The 21,267-nt window shown below is 37.3% G+C and overlaps 1 protein-coding gene across 7 annotated transcripts in view; it reads right to left on the bottom strand.

The window, feature by feature from the left end:
• PKP4 (plakophilin 4) overlaps window positions 1–21,267 on the bottom strand; it is a 222,868-nt gene that overhangs the window by 188,405 nt on the left and 13,196 nt on the right. The gene's annotated exons all lie outside the window — the stretch shown is intronic.

Genomic DNA, 21,267 nt, shown 5'->3' with positions numbered 1-21,267 from the left:
AAATAATTTTACTATAATTACTAATATTATAAAATCCAGTTCTTGTCAAATTCATTGTTGTATTCCTTTTAGTTTGAATTCTGCTATTAATGATTACATAGAGATAACTAGAAACAAAAAATACAATGTGGCCAAAATAAAAATGTGCGTTTATTTTTGCAACAAAATATGAATTCTATTTACAAGTTTTAAATAAATTAAATTACCATAAACCTTAATTAGATTACATGTGGCGATGTATTTTAATTATAGATGGGTATTACTAAACACAAGATAATTAAAACCTATTGTCAAAAATGCAATCAAAACAAAAGTACAAAAACAAATCTTTGGCCATTACGAAGTTATACATGTTTTGTATTAGAGTCCAATATCCTTTATAGAAATTTTAATGTCAGCCCTTCGTTTTACAGATGATAATAAAGGATTAAATATTTTGCTTAAAAAGGGCCTGGTCTTATGTTTAAGCACAGTGATGGTTCACATCAAATGACTTCCAAGAAATATACAATAACTACCCATCAGATGGTTGTGATGTACTCTAAAAACACAATGATAAAAGGGAAAAAGATAATAGTTCCTCCTTTCTGCAGCTTAGTCTTCTGGGGAAGACAGACTTCAATCAGATAATCCTATATATAAACATAAAATTATGAACAGTAGTATTACTGGTTATGCTGACAGCCTATCCCAGGGAGCAGAGTGTTTAAAAGCAGGGGGTCTCGGATTAAGTGGCCTAAACTGAAATTCTAGTGCTGGTACTTCCTACCTGTGTGTCTCTAGGTGACATGCTTCACTGTTAAGTATTTCTGTTCATTCTCTTCTGTAAAATAGGACTAATAATACCTGGTTCGTGAGCCTGTGGAGATGAAATTAATTCACAGACAATGCTTAGAATAGTTCCTGGCCACATAGTAAGTGCTTAATAAACAATGAGTTATTTTAAGAGAAGCTGGAAATCTGACTAGACTATCAGTTTGGCAGCTCTATTGTAGAAGGTGGCAGGTCAAACAAGGTCATGCAAGTCATGGTCAGGCTTTCCTTTTAACAAATCCACATGGGACTGTGCTGGTACCCTGCTTATTATAAGTTTTCAAGTGTTTACAGAACTGGGCGATCTTCTGTTTACTGCACTTACCTATACCTACATTTCAAAGAATAGCTCCACAGGTAACAGCCCACTTACTAGTATAAAAGAGACAAGTCTGCTTATTACAACTTTCCAAAATGTCTGTTGATATAAAGGTCAATTGTTGCCATCGTTATCACAAGAAATACACCAGAGGCCTCATTAGGTAAGGTCCTCTTTGAAAAAGGAATATACATGCATATCCAACATGGACCAGGTAGTTAGTCATTAAAAGTTCAGAGTTGCAGCCCTTGCCAGTTTGGCTCAGTGGATTAAGCATTGGCCTGTGGACCAAAGGGTCTGGATTCAATTCCTGTCAGGGGAATATGCCCAGGTTGCAGGCTCCTCCCTGGCCGGGTCCTGGTCAGGGTGCATGCAGGAGGCAACTAATTGATGTGTTTCTCTCACATTGATGTTTCTGTTTTTCCCTTTCTCTTCCACTCTTTCTAGAAATCAATGGAAAAATATTCTCGGTTGAGAATTAACACACACACACACACACACACACACACACACACACACACACAAAGTTCAGTGTGCAAACAAAAAGGAAAAAAATATTCCTAAGAATAGACAACATATAAGAAATGCTAACCTTGAACTAGAAACATCTCTAACATATCTGCCAAGCCAAGACAGCAATGTAGACTTTGAACAGCAGAACCTCAATGCTCAAAGACAAGTAAATTGATGCCGAGTTGGCTCAATATCAAAAGACTTTGAAAAATGTGCAACTATTCACATTCTTATTAGGCTTATTTTTTAATGTCCACACACATACTACAGATTCATCAGATTGGCAACAGATTAAAAAATAAAACTCAAGCCGGGACCGGTTTGGCTCAATGGATAGAGCGTCGGCTTGGGGACTGAAAGGTCCCGGGTTCGATTCCGGTCAAGGGCATGTACCTTGGTTGCGGGCATATCCCCAGTAGGGGGTGTGCAAGAGGCAGCTAATCGATGACTCTCTCTCATCGATGTTTCTGACTCTCTATCTCTCTCCCTTCCTTTCTGTACAAAATCAATAAAATCTATTTAAAAAAAAATTTAAAAAAATAAAGTCATGAAATTTAAAAAAAATAAAAAAAACTCAAATCAACTAATAATAAATTTGGCAGTTTTACAACATTTTGCAGAACTCTGATGAAAACCAATAACTTTCAAATTATCTGTTAATTTCTCTCCTAATTTTACCTATATAAATTTGTAGAGTAGAACATAATTCCACAAATTCTTCTGGTTGTAATAAATGGTAATAAATTCAAGAGTTAAAAGCAATAATTCACTTTACACACAGTATTTTTTAAATAGGGGGTTTCAAGTTTCAAAATAGTAGCAACAAAAAATGCTTTTCAAGATAGCAGGTTCCTCAAATACCACCTCATTGCACAAAATGTTACTTTCCAACCTGCCCCATTGACAGTCTATAAACATTATGATGTTATATATAGGGTTGTTCATATGAAAAGTAATACAATAAATAGTAATGCAACAATAAACTGTACTCACAACTGTAAAACTACTTTTGCTCCACCCTGTACTTTGTTACTAATATCTATGTAGAGCTAATTAATGTCTAGGATTCTACTGCCTCACGAAATTTATGAATGGCCAAGGATCATGTACTGCAAACTGAGGATACAAACCTCAACAAGGTAAGAACAGGAGAAAACAAATAATAAAAACAAAAACAAAATACATGCCCTCAAGAGCAGCCTGCTATACTATACAGAAAGGAAAAAGTAGAACAAGTATCAAGAAGTCTCAGAATGGCACCAGAAATTAAGGCATCTTTGAGAAAAATGTATTAAGAAAACACAGAACTGAGGACAAGAAACTAGCTCTACCATGAGAACTGGACAAACAAAAAAAAAGTAAATAAAAAGAAAAGAAAACCAATCATAGGCCCATAATCCTTACTTAAACTTTCCAATATACCAACTTTCCCAACAGAAAATACTGATTTTTCTAAAGACACACCAGTGGACAGCTGTTCACTGGTAATTTCAACATGGGTCAAATGACTACTTTTGATGTCTAAATCTGGAAATAGTTACTATTTTCACACTAGATAGGGAAAAGCTACTTTAAAATTAATTGGTCTACATACAGGTTAAGAACCACTAGACTAGCCCTACTCAGTTTGACTCAGTGGATAGAGCACTGGCCTGCAGACTGAAGGGTCCCAGGTTCAATTCCGGTCAATGGCAAATGCCCAGGTTGTGGGCTCAATCCACAGTGGGGTCGTGCAGGAGACAGCTAATCAATGACTCTCTCTCATCATTGATGTTTCTATCTTTCTCTCCCTCTTCCTTCCTCTCTGAAATCAATAAAAATATTTAAAAAACAAAAAACCATTAGACTATAAACCTTAAGAATTCAATTATTTCCCTTCACTCTGTTATCTGCAAGTAAAATTTCCAAGTTTCAGAAGGGTCATAGGATATTAAGAGAGAAGTCAACCTGACCCCATTGGGGAGGATAATAAGAACAAAAACTTTACACTACAAATGACTTTAGAGGTGAGGTGTTAGGATCTCTACAAATCTCAAAAGACACACGAAGGACAATATTAACAGGAATAATATGAATATGTGTACTACCATCCAATACTTTAAATTTACTATTTCAAATTATAAGGCTCTAAGCCAGTGGTTCTCAACCTGTCTAATGCCGTGACCCTTTGATACAGTTGCTCATGTTGTGGTGACCTCCAACCATAAAATTATTTTTGTTGCTATGTCGTAACTGTAATTTTGCTCTGTTAATGAATCGTAATGTAAATATATCTTGTTTTCTGATGGTCTTAGGCGACCCTGCTAGGGATTCTCAACCTGTGGGTTGTGAACTGCTGCTGTAGAGCCTAAGACCATCAGAAAACACAGATATTTACATTATGATTCATTAACAATAGCAAAATTACAGTTATGAAGTAGCAACGAAAATAATTTTATGGTTGGGGGTCACCACAACATGAGCAACTAACTGTATTAAGGTTGAGGACCACTGCTCTAGCTAATTGAGATTAAAAAAGTTTTTTGTTTTTTTTTATCCCAAGGATATTTTCCTTAGAGTATGAAACTTTGATAAAATAAATCTAGACCATTAGATAAAATAAATCATGACCCAAGTGAACTTTCTGTGACAACGGAAATGTTGTATATTTGTACTCCCCTGTACGGTAGGTAGGCACTAGCCACATGTGGCTACTAATGAGTACTTGAAATATGGCTATTGTGATGGCTGAGGAACTAAGGTTTATTTTGATTAACTTAAATTTAAACTTACATAGCCAAATGTGGCCAGTGGATATATGGTAGCACAAATAGATAATTAAGGCATAACAGACCACAGTTAACAAATCTATAAACTTTACTGATATTACTCTAAGTAGATTAAAATAGCTCTAACATTAATGTTTTAAAACCTGACACTAAGGCTATAAACTAATCTGGCACCATTACAATAATACTGATGGGTGAATAATGTTCATTTGTGTAACCAGTTTTGCCATTTTCATGCACTATGAGGCAGTCAATACTTTTACAAGTACTTTACTCATACATTATCATTCATTCCTAGAAAGTTTTATTTCTGCAAAAGGAATCATAGTTCTTGAAATAAAATCACTTAAAATAAAGCAATTAAAAATGGGCAAAAAAAAAAAAATTAAATAGATATATTCCAAAAAATATATATACAAATAGCCAATAAGCATATGAAAATATGCTCAAATGGCTAAATAAGGAAAATGTAAATCAAACTATAATGAGTTATCACTTTACACCCACTAGAAGAGCTGTAATTAAAGACAGACAATACCAAGTGTGGGTGAGTACAGAGAATTGGAACCCTCAAACATTGTTGGTGGGAAAGCAAAACAGTGCAGCTGCTTTGGAAACAGTTGGCAGTTTTTTAAAAGAGTTAAACATAAAGTTATCATATGACCCAGCAATTCCACTCCTGGGTGTGTACCTAGAAGAACAGAAAACATATGTCTACAGAAACACACACACAAATGTTCATAATAGCATTTTCTTAATAGCCAAATCTGAAAACAACCCAAATGTCAATCAGCTGATGAACAGATTAGCAAATTGTGATATATTCATATCTATATAATAAAAGGGTAATATGAAAATTGACCCTAATTGCAGAATAACCAGAACGACCACAGGACCAGTCACTATGAGGCGCACTGACCACCTCTTGGTCCCTTTCCCTGGCTGGCAGGCTCTGATAGCTTCATGGTGGGGGTGGGACCAGTGAGCAGATGGGAACAGCTGACCACTTGGTCCCTTACCCTGGCTATCAGACACCTATCACCCGATGGTGAACAGGGAACCAGGGGTGGGTGGCAGTGGGGGGTACGGCCAGCTGCAGGCAGCTGGGGAAGATGTCCCTGATTGTAGGCCAGGCCTAGCGACTATATCTGTGCACAAATTTCGTGCACTGGGCCTCTAATGATAGAATATTACCTTATATAATAAACAAGTAATATGTAAATTAACCACCACACCCTCATGTCATCATAAGATGATAGTCCCCACTATGTTACAAGATGGCCTGGGAGGGAACCAGGCCTGCAAGGAGGGCAGTTGGGGGTGATCAGGCCAGCAGGAAAGCGGTTAGGGGGTGATCAGGCTGGCAGGCAGAAGTGGTTAGGGCCAATCAGGCAGGCAGGCAGGCAAGTGGTTAGAAGTCAACAGTCCTGGATTGTGAGAGGTATGTCCCAGATTGGAGAGGGTTCAGGCTGGGTGGAGGGACACCCCCCTCCAGCGCACAAATTTTGTGCACCAGGCCTCTAGTCCTATATGATAAAAGGCTAATACGCAAAGTGTCCCTTCAGGAGTTTGACCAACCATGAGTTCAATGGTTCGCTATGATGTGAGCTAACCACCAGGGGGCAACGCTGAACGAAGGAAGGCCCCAGCTAGCAGCCGGAAGCCAGGGAGGGGAAGGAAGGCCCTGATGGGCCTTGATTGCCAGCCAGGCTTAGGGATCGTACCCAGGCACATTTTTCGTGCACCTGGCCTCTAGTTCAGTCATAAAAAGGAAATATTGATTCATGCTAAGATATGAATGAATCCTGAAAACATTATAGGGTAAGCAAAAGAGGCCTGACACAAAAGTATACATATTGTATGATTCTGTTTAGATAAAATGTCCAAAATAGGCATACCTATAGAGAACATATATTAGTAGTTCCTAGCAACTGCAGGAGAAGAGAAATAGGGGGTAATTTCTAAACAGGTACGGGATTTATTTGGGGGATGATGAAATTGTTTTGGACTCATATAATGATTGTACAACTCTGTAAATGTTCTAAAAACTATTAAATTGTACATTTTAAAGGAGTAATTTTATAGTATGTGATTTTACCTTAATTTTTAAAAGCACTTCAATTTTTGCTTTTTAATTTTTGTTAATTTTGTATTTACATAATTTTGCTTTAAAATATTTGATTTTTCTCTAAAGAAATACACTGACCATTTTAATAAATGGTTTTGTGTAAAAAGAGACTATCTGTCAACAAAAAATTCTACATAGCAGTGATTTTTTTTACCTTTTTCATCTCATTGCACACGAACTAGTAAAATTCTGAGGCACATCAAGATTTTTTGTCAATCTAATAAAAATTCACACTGGATGGCGATTATGCTCGCTGTTGTCATTGTTTTTGGTAATCTAAGGCAGTGGTTCTCAACCTTTCTAATGCCGCGACCCTTTAATACAGTTGCTCATGTTGTGGTGATCCCCAACCATAAAATAATTTTCGTGGCTACTTCATAACTGGAATTTTGCTACTGTTATGAATCGTAATGTAAATATCTGTGTTTTCTGTTACATTACGATTCATAACAGTAGCAAAAAATGATAATCAAATATCATTGATTTCATATATGGTAGCACAAATAGAAAGTTTGAGAACTGCCAAAACCGGTTTGGCTCAGTGGTAGAGCATCGGTCTGTGGACTGAAAGGTCCCAGGTTCGATTCCGGCCAAGGGCATGTACCTTGGTTGCAGGCACATCCCCGGTAGGGGGTGTGCAAGAGGCAGCTGGTCGATGTTTCTCTCTCATCGACGTTTCTAGCTCTCTATCCCTCTCTCCTCCTCTCTGTAAAAAATCAATAAAAATTAAAAATAAATAAATAAAAGAATGTGCTCTCACTTCCCTCTGCACTCTGCAGCACGAAGGCACCGCTCTTTGAAAGAAAGAAAGAAAGAAAGAAAGAAAGAAAGAAAGAAAGAAAGAAAGAAAGAAAGAAAGAAAGAAGAAAGAAAGAAAGAAAGAAAGAAAGAAAGAAAGAAAGAAAGAAAGAAAGAAAGAAAGTTAGTTAGTTAGTTTGAGAACCACTGGCAGTGATCAGCAAACTCATTAGTCAACAGAGCCAAATATCAACAGTACAACGATTGAAATTTCTTTTGAGAGCCAAATTTTTAAACTTAAACTTCTTCTAACACCACTTCTTCAAGAGACTGGTAATTTGTAGAAGAGCCACACTCAAGGGGCCAAAGAGCCGCATATGGTTCTCGAGCCACAGTTTGCCAACCATAGATCTAAGAGAAAAGAGGTCAATGCCACTGACTAAATGGACAGGTATTGCATGCTTTAAAACTTCTTGGGGCACACCAGTTAAAGAACGCTGCTATATAGGCTGCAACTTTTAAAGGTTATTTAGAATTAAGAAGGAAACATTCAATAGCAATTAGGAAGAGCACTGAGCTGGCACTGACTTCTGAGTAGAAGAGGACAGGTATACCTTCCTGACCTAGAGACACAGGATAAGTCTGCTATTTGGCTCTCATGCGAAGCAGTAGCAATTCTGAGCTAAAGTTTGAAAAGAAGGATTGAGTCCCTTTCTTTCTGACCTCCTCTCAGCTGACAAAGGAGGCATCTTGAGAAAGGAAAATTTAACCAGGGCACCCTACGCTACAGCTGATACAAAACTGTGAAACCAAATAATGGGCAAGCCCTCGGCTTCAACGTTTACTCAAGTAACCGTGAGAAATGGGCTGAAATGTCTCTCCTGAGAGATACAAAGAGAAACTGGGGTAAGAATAAGGCAATAAGAACAAGGAAGTACAAAAGTTGCATACATCAAAAAAAAAAATCATAAATTCTTTAGAAATACATTTCTATTTCAATGCTTGGGGGGGGGGAAAGGATCACTTGTCTGGGTCACACAATAAGTCAAAGACCAATTAACACATCGAAGAGTAATCAATACTCAAAAAGTCTTATTCAGTTATCCTCATGACAGGGAACAAAATTACCACCTGTTGTTGGTTAATAAAGTATTTTCCCCCTTAAAATGGTTGTTCTTCATTGAATTTCTTTTCCAATTTGAAAAATATCTCAAGTCTTAAGTACAAAAATGTCAAGCTGCCCAAGGAAGCTTAAATAGAAATATATCAATTAAAAATGAAATTTAAAAATTATTCTGCATTTAAAATTAGCTAATGAATATCTAAATTGATGAAAAGTATAAAGGGTTGAAAAATAAGTGCTGCTTAAGTTACTCCTACTAATGAAAAAGAAAAAAATAAATAATTGAAACCTCCTGGAGAATGTTGGCTTGGGGGAGCCCGGCCTAGAAAAGGAACGAGTGGGCGGAATTCACTAACTCTAATGGGGGAAGGGAGGAAACACAGGGAATCAAGCATAACAAAATTTTCAGCATTTAAAAGCCCATGTTCACAACAATATATAAATATAGTAAAAATAAAAGCCCTAACCAGTTTGGTTCAGTGGATAGAGCATGGGCCTGCAGAATGAAGAGTTCCAGGATCAATTCTGGTCAAGGGCATGTACCTTGGTTGTGGGCACATCCCCACTAGGGGGAGTGTAGGAGGCAGCTGATCAACATCTCTCATCAATGTTCTAACTTTCTGTCCCTCTCCCTTACTCTCTGTAAAAAAAAAAAAAAAAAATCAATAAAATATATATTTTAAAAAACATAATAAAAAGGATAAACCCCAACTTTAGAAACCTTAAGCAAATTTGGTAAAAGTTCTTAAATTTGAAGGACAGTCTCATGGGTATTCCTTACATTACTCTTGGTATCTTTTTGTTTTTGAAATATTACCTAAAAACCCTAAACAAAGTCTTATGATCATTAGTGATCATCAGTTTCATTTAGCCCAAAAGTTCAAATTACGCTTTTAACAACTATCAAAATATAATGTAGGTAATTTATATTTTGTTTGTGCTTCACAATGCTAATTAAGCTTTAAGCCATTGCTAATAACTTACATAATTCAATAAAATATTTACAAAGCTACCCGACAGAAAAAGATAAAATACTGTCAAAGTAGAGCAGTGCACAGTAGGCACACACTAATGGCTGCATTTATCTTGATTAGTACACCACCTCTGTAACAGGTGAATACCTTTTAGTTCAGGAATTTAATGACCACATATATTGTCGGCATATTCCAAAGTGTTTACTAAACATTAAAAGTCAAAATCATGCCGAAACCGGTTTGGCTCAGTGGATAGAGCATCCACCTGCGGACTGAAAGGTACAGGGTTTGATTCCGGTCAAGGGCATGTACCTTGGTTGCGGGCACATCCCCAGTGTGGGGTGTGTAGGAGGCAGCTGATCAATGTTGCTCTCTCATCGACGTTTCTAGCTCTCTATCCCTCTCCCTTTCCCTCTGTAAAAAATCAATAAAATATATATTTTTTAAAAAGTCAAAATCATGGCATGTCATCTGCTTGTAAGCATCTCATCTTAAAATATTCGAACACACTGAGTGGAAGAAACAAAACACACAAAAAAATGTGATTACTTTAAGGTACAAAAGTAATTCTTTTAAATCCTCCCCAATTAAAAACAAAGTCAAAATAACCTAAGTAATGATTTTGTCTTTATAATCTGGGATACAGCTAAAAAAAAAAAAAAAAAAAAGTCTTCTTTTTCCAACAGCCTCACATATTGTAGATAACAAGAGGTTAAACTTCAAGCCACACCCTTTCAAAAACAAAACTGAAAATTTAAGATCTCAAACCTTTACCAGTCTATTTTAGAACATACTGAAAATATTTTTGCCTGAACTAGGAATTTCTCTTTAGAACACAAGAGCTGAGAGAATAATCTTTGTCCCTGGCTTATTGGTAACAGATATGAAGTATTATTATGGTTATCAACTTATTTATTTGCATACCTCAAAAGCCAGTCCCTACAGCTCAGCTGGCATGGGGCTTTATCCATTTTTTGAATCAGGAAATTACTACCAGGAAACTGAACCTCAGCCTAACCCCAGTTGATGAATATGACAGCAGATTTCTCAGGGAGCCTGGGTGTAAGACTGACCCAGGATCTGTCTGTCCCTTGCTGCTTGGCTTCCAGAGAAACCAGGCCATAATTAATATTTCAATGGCACGGGAGCTGATACTTCTGCTGCAGTGAAGCAGTTCATTTACTCTGGCATGGTTTCTTTCCAATTCCTTATTTGCAAAAAGCATATCTCCAGCTGAGTTGGCCTAGATCATTTTCTGTTTTTAAATTTTTGGAGGGGAGGGAGGGAATTAAAGTCCAGAATTCTTTTCTAAATTAGCTAATGGAAAGCGTGGTACCTTGCCCAGGGTGCTGATATAATCATATTAGACCTGAAGCTTTCAAAAAGTTTCCTATGGTCTTACAACAGCTGGACTCACCATCCACTGCTGTCAACAAGTTTTCTTCCTCTCCATTGTGCACATAATGGGGCAGATTATATATTAAAAGCGTATGGAATGCACTAAGCATGTGTGTCTTCCCTATCAGGCACAGCACTGCACGTAGGCATCTAATGGTTTGAAAGAGGATCAAGCCAAACGGAGAGGTAAGGTCAGACTCTAGACCTAAAGATTTGGCCATTGCCAGTGCTCCTAAATCAGATGCCTAGCAAGCACTTGAAGATTTTTGTAATTACTGATGACAGGTTTATTGCTCTTCTTTGATACAATGACTAATAGATACCACCTGGTTAATATCCTGAACTTGTTTCTGATCACCAACAAATTCAGGATAGGAACAGTCTTGTAATGAAAAAAAAAAAAAAAAAAAAACTACAGCAAAATCTTGTGATAAAGTGCCTCAACACTACACAAATTTGGATAATGTGAATTTATACATTAAAAAATTTATATGTAATCAAACTGGAGTCCAAACTTCTGGGATTTGTGGCTGGCTAGCTTTGTAGTTGGCCCTAAGACATGATACTTGAAACAACAAACTAATTAAAATACATCAATAAATATAAAAGGCTAATATGCTAAGTGTCCCTCTGCCGGTTCGACCAGTCACTATGATGCACACTGACCTCCAGGGGGCAGATGCTCAACACAGGAGCTGCCATGAGGTGCACTGGCCATTTACAGAGAAATAGCATCACGGATCTGGCACTGATAAAGCAACACTCTGCTTCCCCCAAGTGGAGCACAGGCCCTGCCACCACCCCGATGCTGCCGAGACCCTTTGGCCAGCCTGGAAACAGTTGCCGTGAGCACTGGGCAATGAAGTCCTGGGTGTAGCAATGCCCGACTCCCTTTCCCTAGCGACTAGCCTCCTTGCAGTTTCTTTAGCCCAGGAACACAACTTGCTTTATAGCCAGATGAAAACATTTCACACTTTAACCAAATATCTGTGAAGCATTTTCCTGTGCCTCATCTCATTTGATCCTCAGTGAAGTACTAGAGTAGGTAGATAGGAGACTCTGTAGAATCCTATTTTCTTTTCATTAGCTTGAAAGTGGAAATTTAGAAAGCATAAGAACTTGATGAAACTGAAAAGAAGGAATGGTGGACCTTGAAAATGACTTCAAGTTTGCTCACTGTACAGAATATAGTCAAGCACTGTTGCAGTTAAATATTTTACCCTTTGTTCTCCCTGCATGATCTACAATAATAATCTACTTCATGTTGATATTAACTGCTGTGTTGCTGACAATTACCAGAAAGAGAAGTTGGGGTGCTTCATGGGCTGAAAAAAGTTTAGCTAAATCAGAAAACAGGTCTAATTAAGCAAGTTTATTATATATATATATATATATATATATATATATATATATATATATATATATATATATAAAAGGCTAAGGTGACTTGCGCAATAGCGATACATATAAAGCTCTCACTGGTGCCAATCGCTTGCATATGTTTCAATGTCATTGTCAATTGTGAATTTGGTTGACACTTCTATTATAGAGAAAGGGCAAATAGCAATATTAAATTATTTCTTCTAAAACATTTCTTCTAATTAATTTCCTTTCAATATGCATGAATTTGTGCACCAGGACACTAGTACATCAATAAAAGACAATACTAAAGCAAATTTATTTAGCACATTACTCATTGCCACCTCATCAAATTTTTTTGCAACTTCTAGAGCCCAAGATTTTATTCAATAGTATCTTTAGCGCACCACTAGACCAATGGTTCAAGTACTAAGGTCAGCTACTTAACTTGAAACAGAAAGATTTTCCTGGGTTAGACCTTTTCATCAAGATAGTAAGTCCAAGAATATATAGAGGACCACTTGAATAGCTTTGGTGACACTATGAGATAAACGATTGAGAGATCAACTGCTCGATTCATCTTACATAGAACACTTGCATCATTAAGAAAAACTATATATATCGTGTTTACTTTCTATAAAAAGGTACATTCTGAATATGCAAAACAGACTGATTCCATTTTTTTAAAAAACATTTGAATGTCAAATCTGGGGCTACAGCTGAATTCCATAACATGTGCATGTTTAGTACATCTTAAAATTTAAAAGCATAAAGTAACAATTACTATACATACGAGTTTAAAAAATACTCATATGACCTAAACCCTAAAATCAAACAAAATTAATCTATAAAATGACAGAAAGATGTTAACTCTCAATAAGATCAATATATCTTTTATGACCTGGTTAATAATTTGGGATATTAACACAGTACCCAGTTTAGGCTTCAGGACAAAACTTAGGTCTGTTTCTCAGCTTTGAGACTTAGACCTGCCTTGGGGACTGGATGACAACAATGGTATCAGTAAGAAGGATTCCAAAGAAGCTACACACCTGTCATTGTTTCCTGCCTCTCAACCTGAAGTCAAGCCTCCCTAATAAATCCTCCACAGTAGCCTAAAGTAAGGTGACCATTGGAACAGCAACCTGATTGTCTTCAGAAGTAAAGCAGAAATAAGGCTACAGGGAACAACCTGGCAGCCCTCAAGGAAGGACTCAGCCTGCAAAGACTATTCAGACAAAGGAGGACCAGGCTGCAGTACACAGTCATGACCACAAGCACCTAGCCTCCAGACCAGGCATGCTTATGAACCTGAATGGCCACCTCACCAGATCTCAGGTTCTTCACCTGTAAAGGGAACAAGGGACCACATCTGGTGAATGCTAACATCCTTCCTTGGCCTAAAAGTTTCTGATTCTCAAGCATTGACCTCATTTGCAGTATCCTCGCAGTTATCCTCAGATAGGTGTGATCATGTACTGGCTGGTGTGGATCAGTTGGTTGAGGCTTGTTCCATTCACCGAGAGGTTGCCAGTTGGATTCTGGGTCAGGGCACAAGCTGGGGGCATGCAGGAAGCAGCTGATGGATTTTTTCTCTTATCAATGTTTCTTTCTCTTCTTCTTCTCCCTTCCTTTTTTAAAGCATTATTTTTAAAAGTATGATCATTATATCTGTGGCTTAAGTTTAATACAGCCATAAATTTAAAAAGAAATTTGATTATTTACATCAAAATGCCAACTGTGCTCATCTCTGGATGCAGGTAAATATAGGTGGGTTTTACTTTCTTTTGTGTTTCTCTGTATTTGAAGATTTCTCTACAAAAGTACAGATCACATTTATAATCATGGTAGAAAAAACTATTTAAAAAGTGAATTTTCCTATAAATAAGACAGTGGTTCTTGAATCCAAGACTAACACTATTTTATTTCAATTAAAAGTTTAGAGGATGAGTCTCAATTCAAAAGTGCAAAAAGGAGTGATAAAATATGACACAACACATTTCTGCTCCGTATGTGGCTGATGATAGCCAGTAACATAAATGTAAACTGAAATCATCTTTAAAATTCACTTACTGAGATATGATCACATATACACCTACAATGACCTTATCTAAAAAGATTCAGTGTACCAGTTCTCTGGAAGGAAAAGAATTGCATTAATGTCTTAAGTTAAAAAGGAAAAAAGGACTTGTTCCCCTTTATTACAATTTATCTTAACTCTTTGCGGGGAAGGGCAAAGCAAAACACCATTCAAAAATTTGTTGAAAGCTATAACTCCTTTAAAAAAAAAAAGAAAGAAAGAAAGACTAAGTCTCCTTGATTTTGTAAACTGTTCCTAATATCTGGAACTGTTTCAAATGTCTGAATATTTATGTGAAATATAATTGTATTGAGCTGGAATTGCCCAAATCAGAACCCAAGACAGGATTTGAGTGCAAGTAATTGACTTGGGAGGTTGACAAGTGATACAGGCCAGGGAAAGATGTCAATACAGGTGCATTAATGAGCAGTTACGGCTGTGAGCAATGGGCGCCATGCCCTCTGAGGACTTCTGGGTGAAGAAGTTGGACTACTGGTCCAGTTCCCTCTAGTTAACGATTGTGGCTGCTTCAAGGGCTAGTAACTTCTTGGCATTTCCGACCTGACCTATTACCATGGCAGGGAAGGCCTCCAGGCTCAAAGTCCCAGGGGCTTGCAGTTAGGAAGCTGTTGGGTCAGAAGACAATAAACTGGTGGTGAGTGCCATGGGATGCAGGCAGGATGCAGATAGAATGGGCTGCCATTCCTAAGTACACTAAGAAAAATGCCCTTTCTAAGATTAAAATGCAAACTACAAACACTTACTGAGTACCCAATCTGTGTCAGGAACTCTGTTGGGCACTGATGATTTAAAAGAGGAATAAAGTCAGTTTATGACCTTTAGTCCACAATTTAGTGGCAGACAGCATATAAGTTATTGAAAACTAAAAAAGCTCTAATAGAAGGATTTAAAAGTAGGGCCAGGGTTTTGGGCATTTCTAGTAGAAAGATTACCCTTTGCAAAGCAGCTATAATAGAACATTACATTTCTTTCAAGAGTAAGGAAGAAAGAGCAGAGATTTCACCCTGATGACAGCAACAAAAACACCACGCAATCTGCCAATTCACAATATTTTCAACCCATCAGAGAGCTGAAAACACATTATAACCAACTAAACTGAAATAAAATTTTAAAAAAGAGAGGCAAGGATAAACTTCTTACCTGGGGCAGATGCTACTAAATGCTGCTAAAAGAGATGAGCTAGAATCTTTGCCATACTGGTAAAGGCTAAATGTAGGCAAGTCAAAGAACATAGAACCCCTTGGGGCCACAGACAGGAGGTGAATTTACATTCAGGTTCTTCTCTGTGGGCCTCCCCAGCTAACGGGAAAGTCTGGCCAGGCCCTGAGGCAGTCTCCCACTAGGTGAGGCGTGGGGGAGGGAAGAGCAGCACTGTGAGAAAGACCCGAGAATCTTACCTGGATCCTTCTCTCATCTCTATTACAGAACAGAAGCCTTAAACTGTGAGGAAATGAAACAACAAAACAACCTTTTCTTCCTTAAGACTATGGAGTAGGTCCATTGCAGCTGGGAATTTCAGTCAGTATACCTATGTCACACCATTTTATTAACAGTCTAACTTAAAAACAGCTTTTCTGTTATTGACACAATTTCAAGACCCTGGTCCCAATCTTCAGCCAGGCCGCCAGCCTAAGCCCCTTCTCCACAAACACTATAGAGCCACCAGTGTGGATGAATTTTTCAGAGCCTTGAAGTTAAAGAAAATGATAACCAATCATCAGGCTTTAATAGAAGACAAGTTTTAAGATGAAGATGAGCATGATTATGGATGTAGCAACAAAGTCAAATGATCTATCTATCTATCTATCTATCTATCTATCTATCCACCTACCTACCAATAAAGAGGTAATATGCAAATTAGGCCAGGACTTCCTAACAGGTCACCAGATAGGAGAAGGTTGCACACGTAGGTGAGACCCAGAGTGGAGACAGAGACAGGTTGCCTGCCCGAGCCAGCATGGCAGCTCAGGCGGTACCTGAGCAGACACAGGCAGGGGGGACAGGGGACACTGCAAGTCAGGCATAGGACCTAGCCCCCTGCTGCACTGGTCCAGACTCCCACAGCGCCAGTCCAGCCTACTAACTCCCTTAGCCGCAAGAGCTGCATGAATCAGGCTTGGGTCCCAGCCCCCCGCCCCTTGCAAAGAGCTGGTCTGGCTGACTCCCCCAAGGTGGGAGGCGGGGCGCGCTGGGCCTCTAGTAGGATTAGTAATAACCAGGCAATTAGTAGGACGAGCTAGGAATCACTTAGCAAGAATTTTCTTCTGAATGAAGCATTAGTTGCTTAGACATACAAGTTTAATTTTTGTTTAAAATAGGGGAGAAATCCTACATGAATGGATTCCTGAATTTAATTTAGTGTAGGATTTAATTTTTATAGTCAAGAACAATTAAATTGTCTGCTTGTATTTTCTGGATCATGAGAGCTATTCCCACTGAAATGTCTAACCGTTTTGCTCATTGTCAGAGAAAAGAAAAAAAAACACCTTCAAATGCTGACATGAAGAATTGTGCTTTATTTCAAATTGTGCACATCACTGAAGGAACAGAAGCACATCACACATATGAGAGGAGACATACTGGAAGCAAAATTCATCTTTTCTCCTAGTTGATTTGACAGAAGCAGTAGCATCCCACCTAAATAGTATCAATGAATGTCTGTTTTAATATTTCTTCAATCTTATTCATAGTTAAGAAATCAGGATAATTTCCTTCTATTAACTGCCATTTATTAAACTAAGCATTTTTTCAAAGAAAAGAAGCACTAGTCATTGAAAAGTAACTCCATTTTAGATACCACATTAAACTTAACAAAGGCATTTAAATGTTTCTGATTACTGGAAAATTAAACATGCTTAAATTATTCACTCTTATTCAACAGATAGCCAAAACTTATGTTTCTTATCAAGTAATTTCCAAAAGACTTAGAGTAAAAATGTGTTCTTTCTCTACTCTAAAAAGCTTTAACAAGCTCAGCACAAAACTAAAAATTTAAATGAATCCAAAAAAGGTGAACAAAAAGCTCTTCCAACTGACTCTATCAGTTCTAAAATGTCTACACAATCAGATTGAGTTCGACCTGCACTCTCACAACCTATGTGTTCCCTCTGAGGAGGATCGATCAACTAATTTCTTAAAAGCAGAGAAAATAAGACTATAAGCTGTAACACTGACTTTTGTTATACAATAAGTGATAAAAACATGAAATTAAGGCATCCATTTAAAGCGGGATGAGGAAAGCCTGGCCCATGCCATATAAGGCCCAAGAAATCATTTGGTCTGGCCCTGCCAAGGCATTTGGGATGAGTTAGTTAAATGTTTAACCAAATATAGCAGCAGGCTAATTTTTAAGTTGTTAATTTTGTATGGCCCACAAATGATATTATAAATATCCAAATTGCCCTTGGCAGAACAGGTGATGCTTTAAATACTATATGAATTATATTTCGAATATGGGTTAACTTACTCTGTATACCCAAATTTCTATGTGTTTCAGGCATTTTTCATTTTCATTTCTGAAGCAAAACTACAAATCAAAAATGCCCAGCACATTTTCTTTCCTTCTTTACCCCCAGAATCATAGGACATTTTAATACTAGCTTCTTGAGGACAAGCTTTTTGCTGCCCTTGTAGGTCTCAGCATGCAAACTGGACAGAGGAGAGTAAAAGGCTCTAACAAACTCCAAGTTACCACACAGATGTAGACATTCAAGCCTTTCTGTAGTCCTGTAGTCAGTAATGGCATTTCTGAAATCTCAGAGGCACCGCTGCTACTATCAAATCATTTCTAAGAGCTAATGTTCTTAGTATAAAATGTAAACAAAAGGAATCCACTATTTTCATTTCCATCACCCTCCACATGACTAGTACTGGGCCTCAGAAATAAATGATTACTGACTAAAATTCACTAATTTCCATTTAAAATTTCAAAGCATAAGCCAATACAAAATTGTTTTTTAAATTTGATGAAATTTTAGGCAAAGGCAAAAATATTACACCTTCTTATAAATCAAATAATTTCCATAACTCATTAATCAAGTATTTATTAACTACTGAAAAACATCTATTTTGTTTCAGTATGTAGAAATGAATCATAAGCTCCACTTTAACATCCTTTTTAAGTGTTACTGACTCTTGTTCTAGCTGGGTAGCTCAGCTGATTAGAACACCTTCCCCATACACCAAGGTTGTGGGTTTGATCCCAGGTGAGGGCACATACAACAAAAAAACCAATAAACGCATAACTAAGCAGAACAACAAATCTCTCTCTCTCTCTCAAAACATTTTTTAAAATAATTTCTTTGTTGTAAAATGAAGGTAATATATCACCTATTTTATAGAGTTATTGGAAGGACCAAGTGATTATTAATATAACACTTTGGAAACTGGAAAGCTGTGCTATTTTGCATCATTACCCCAAAAGCATCAATCATTTTATTATTTACAAAGGGTCCCAGCTATTCTCTGTACCAATTCCAATAAGACTTTCTACAAAGGAAATGTTCTTCAGCTGCTTATTACTAGAGCCATTTGCCATACGTGGTTATTTAACACTTAATATGTGGCCAGTGTGGATAAGAAACTGAATTTTTAATTTAAAACTTTATATAGCTTATGTGGTCAGTGGCTATCATATGGATATCACAACTCTATGTTCAGAAACATATTTTTTTCCATTGTTAAAAATTTCAAGAGATGAAACTGCATTTTTCTAAACCAGTTTCCAGTCTTTTCAGTTTGGGTCAATACTATATAAAAATTAAAGACAACAACTTAGAGAAGCAAACCACCACTTAATACAGCTTGTTTGACAAATGGGATCTTAAATGAAGTCTCCAATACCAAAAACAGGCACATACTAGGTGCTTAGAAAATAACTATTGCACTTAGCTCGTGGTTCAGTTGGTTGGAGTGTTGTTCCATACAGGCTACAGGTTCGACTCCTGGTCAGAACACATACCTAACCTGCAGGTTCAATCCCCAGTTGGGTTGCATGTGGGAGGCAATCAAACAATGTTTCACTCTCACATCAATGTTTCCCTTTTTCTCTCTCTTCCTCCCTTCCTCTTCTCTCTCTAAAAATTAATAAATATTCTCAGGTAAGGATAAAAAAAGAAAATAACTATTAATGAAAGAAGGACAAATGAGTGTACATCTTAGCATGACCTAATTAGAGGTTGCCCTTGTCCTCAACATCCCCAGCCGACATAACCTCTACTTCCTGAGTGACTTCTTGAGATATTTCAGTGTAATCAATTATTTTACATAGGAAATGTACAAGACAAGAACCCTTCCCTTAAGAAACTAAAATCTAGCTGGAAGAAAGACAAAAGTTAACCAGCAGAAATTAGCAGTCCAATACAACAACAGAAAAACCAATCACCATGGAGAGTTTATCACTAAAAGTCAGAGAACAAGACATTTGGAGGAGAGATGACCACTGGTCGGACAGAGTGGTCTGAGAAGGTCACACACACACACTAGAAAGGATTTGAACTAGGTCTACAAGGCTATGAATATTTAAACTTCGAGTGCAGGGAGGTAGGGAACAGTGAGTAAAAACTACTTTTGCTGATGTGGAATGTTCAGGAAGGAGAGTAATTAGTGTTTGATTGTGAAGGGCCTTAACTGGCAAGCAAGCTAAGGAGTTGGAAGTGATCCTGCAGGGTAAACAACAGGGAGGCATTAAAAGTTAGAAGAGGGACAAACTAAGGTTATAAACTGAGTATTTAATTATTCATTACAATGAGGGCTGTGACACAATCCTAACCTGGGCAGGGCTCACAACATAGCCAGCCAACACAGATAGAGAAGCAACTCCAACTCAAGGTGACACATGTTTATAGCTGAGTTAGGCACTACCTAGTTTAGCTCAGTGGATAGAGCATCAGCATGGGGACTGAAGGGTCCCAGGTTTGATTCAGGTCAAGGCTCAATCCCTAGTAGGGGGCGTGCAGGAGGCAGCCAATCAATGATTCTCTCTCATCATTGATGTTTCTATCTTTCCCTCCCTCTCCCTTCCTAATTGAAAACAAAAAATGTAATTTTAAAGTGCTAAGAAGCACAAAAGGGAAGATTTAAATCTGGAGAGAAGGGCCAAGGAAGTCTTCACTAAGAAGGGCTAATTGACCTTGAAGAAAACCATGGGCTCACCAGACAGAGAAGGGCATATTAGTTACCTACAGAAAAAAACCTTCAAGAAATATACAACTTGTTGAGAAGATCACATTTTTGCAAAATTAAAGGGTTCTAAGGTTATATCATTCAAATATAGAGAAAGAACCAAATCTTTAAAAGCTGTGTTAAAGAATAATGTTATTGTATAACTCTATTTTAATGATGATTGCAGCCATCAATTGGCCTCTCAGCTATGATTTCTGAAGACCATGAATGCTAAAAGCATTCAAAATATTAGGATATAAATATAAATAATACAGAACAAGATATATAATAAAACTAATTAAATGATCTGGTGGTATTTTAAGCTATAAAAGCAACATATTTGACATTCAGGGTATAAAAAAAAAATCCAATTTTCAATCGTGATGACTTTATTCAGGCCAAATATCATTTCAACATTTTCCTCTGGCAGAAATTGTATACAACACTCATGCAAAAATCAGAAAAACAACTTGGGGGGTGGGAGAATGACAAAACTATGCTTTATTGAAATGCCTTCTATTCTAGAAAGAAAGAGCCCTTGCCTTTAAAAGTATCAGATGCGCTTGATGACTTCCACCTGACAACTGGATCAATTCCAAATACAAACAAGGATACTGTCAGCATGTTACATTCCCACTTTGCCTGTTAGCATGGTACATAATATTCTTTCCAAGAATAGTATCTACAATTGTTTACATCATATACAGGTAAAATTCTGGAATAGCCACATTAATATATAGTGTTTTTATTAGAAATTAAATACACTTGATGTCTAAAACAAAACAGAAAAAAAAAATCCTGAAGTTATAAAGCTATTTCATGAATTCCACTTAAATCCAAGTGGTAGTATCTGTAAAACACTCTGTAACAG

The sequence above is a fragment of the Pipistrellus hanaki genome (genome assembly GCF_964339955.1).
Source record: "Pipistrellus hanaki genome assembly, chromosome: 8".
Classification (NCBI taxonomy): Eukaryota; Metazoa; Chordata; class Mammalia; order Chiroptera; family Vespertilionidae; genus Pipistrellus; species Pipistrellus hanaki.
Note: the sequence above shows the minus strand (reverse complement) of the source record. Positions and strands in the feature narration are given on the sequence as shown.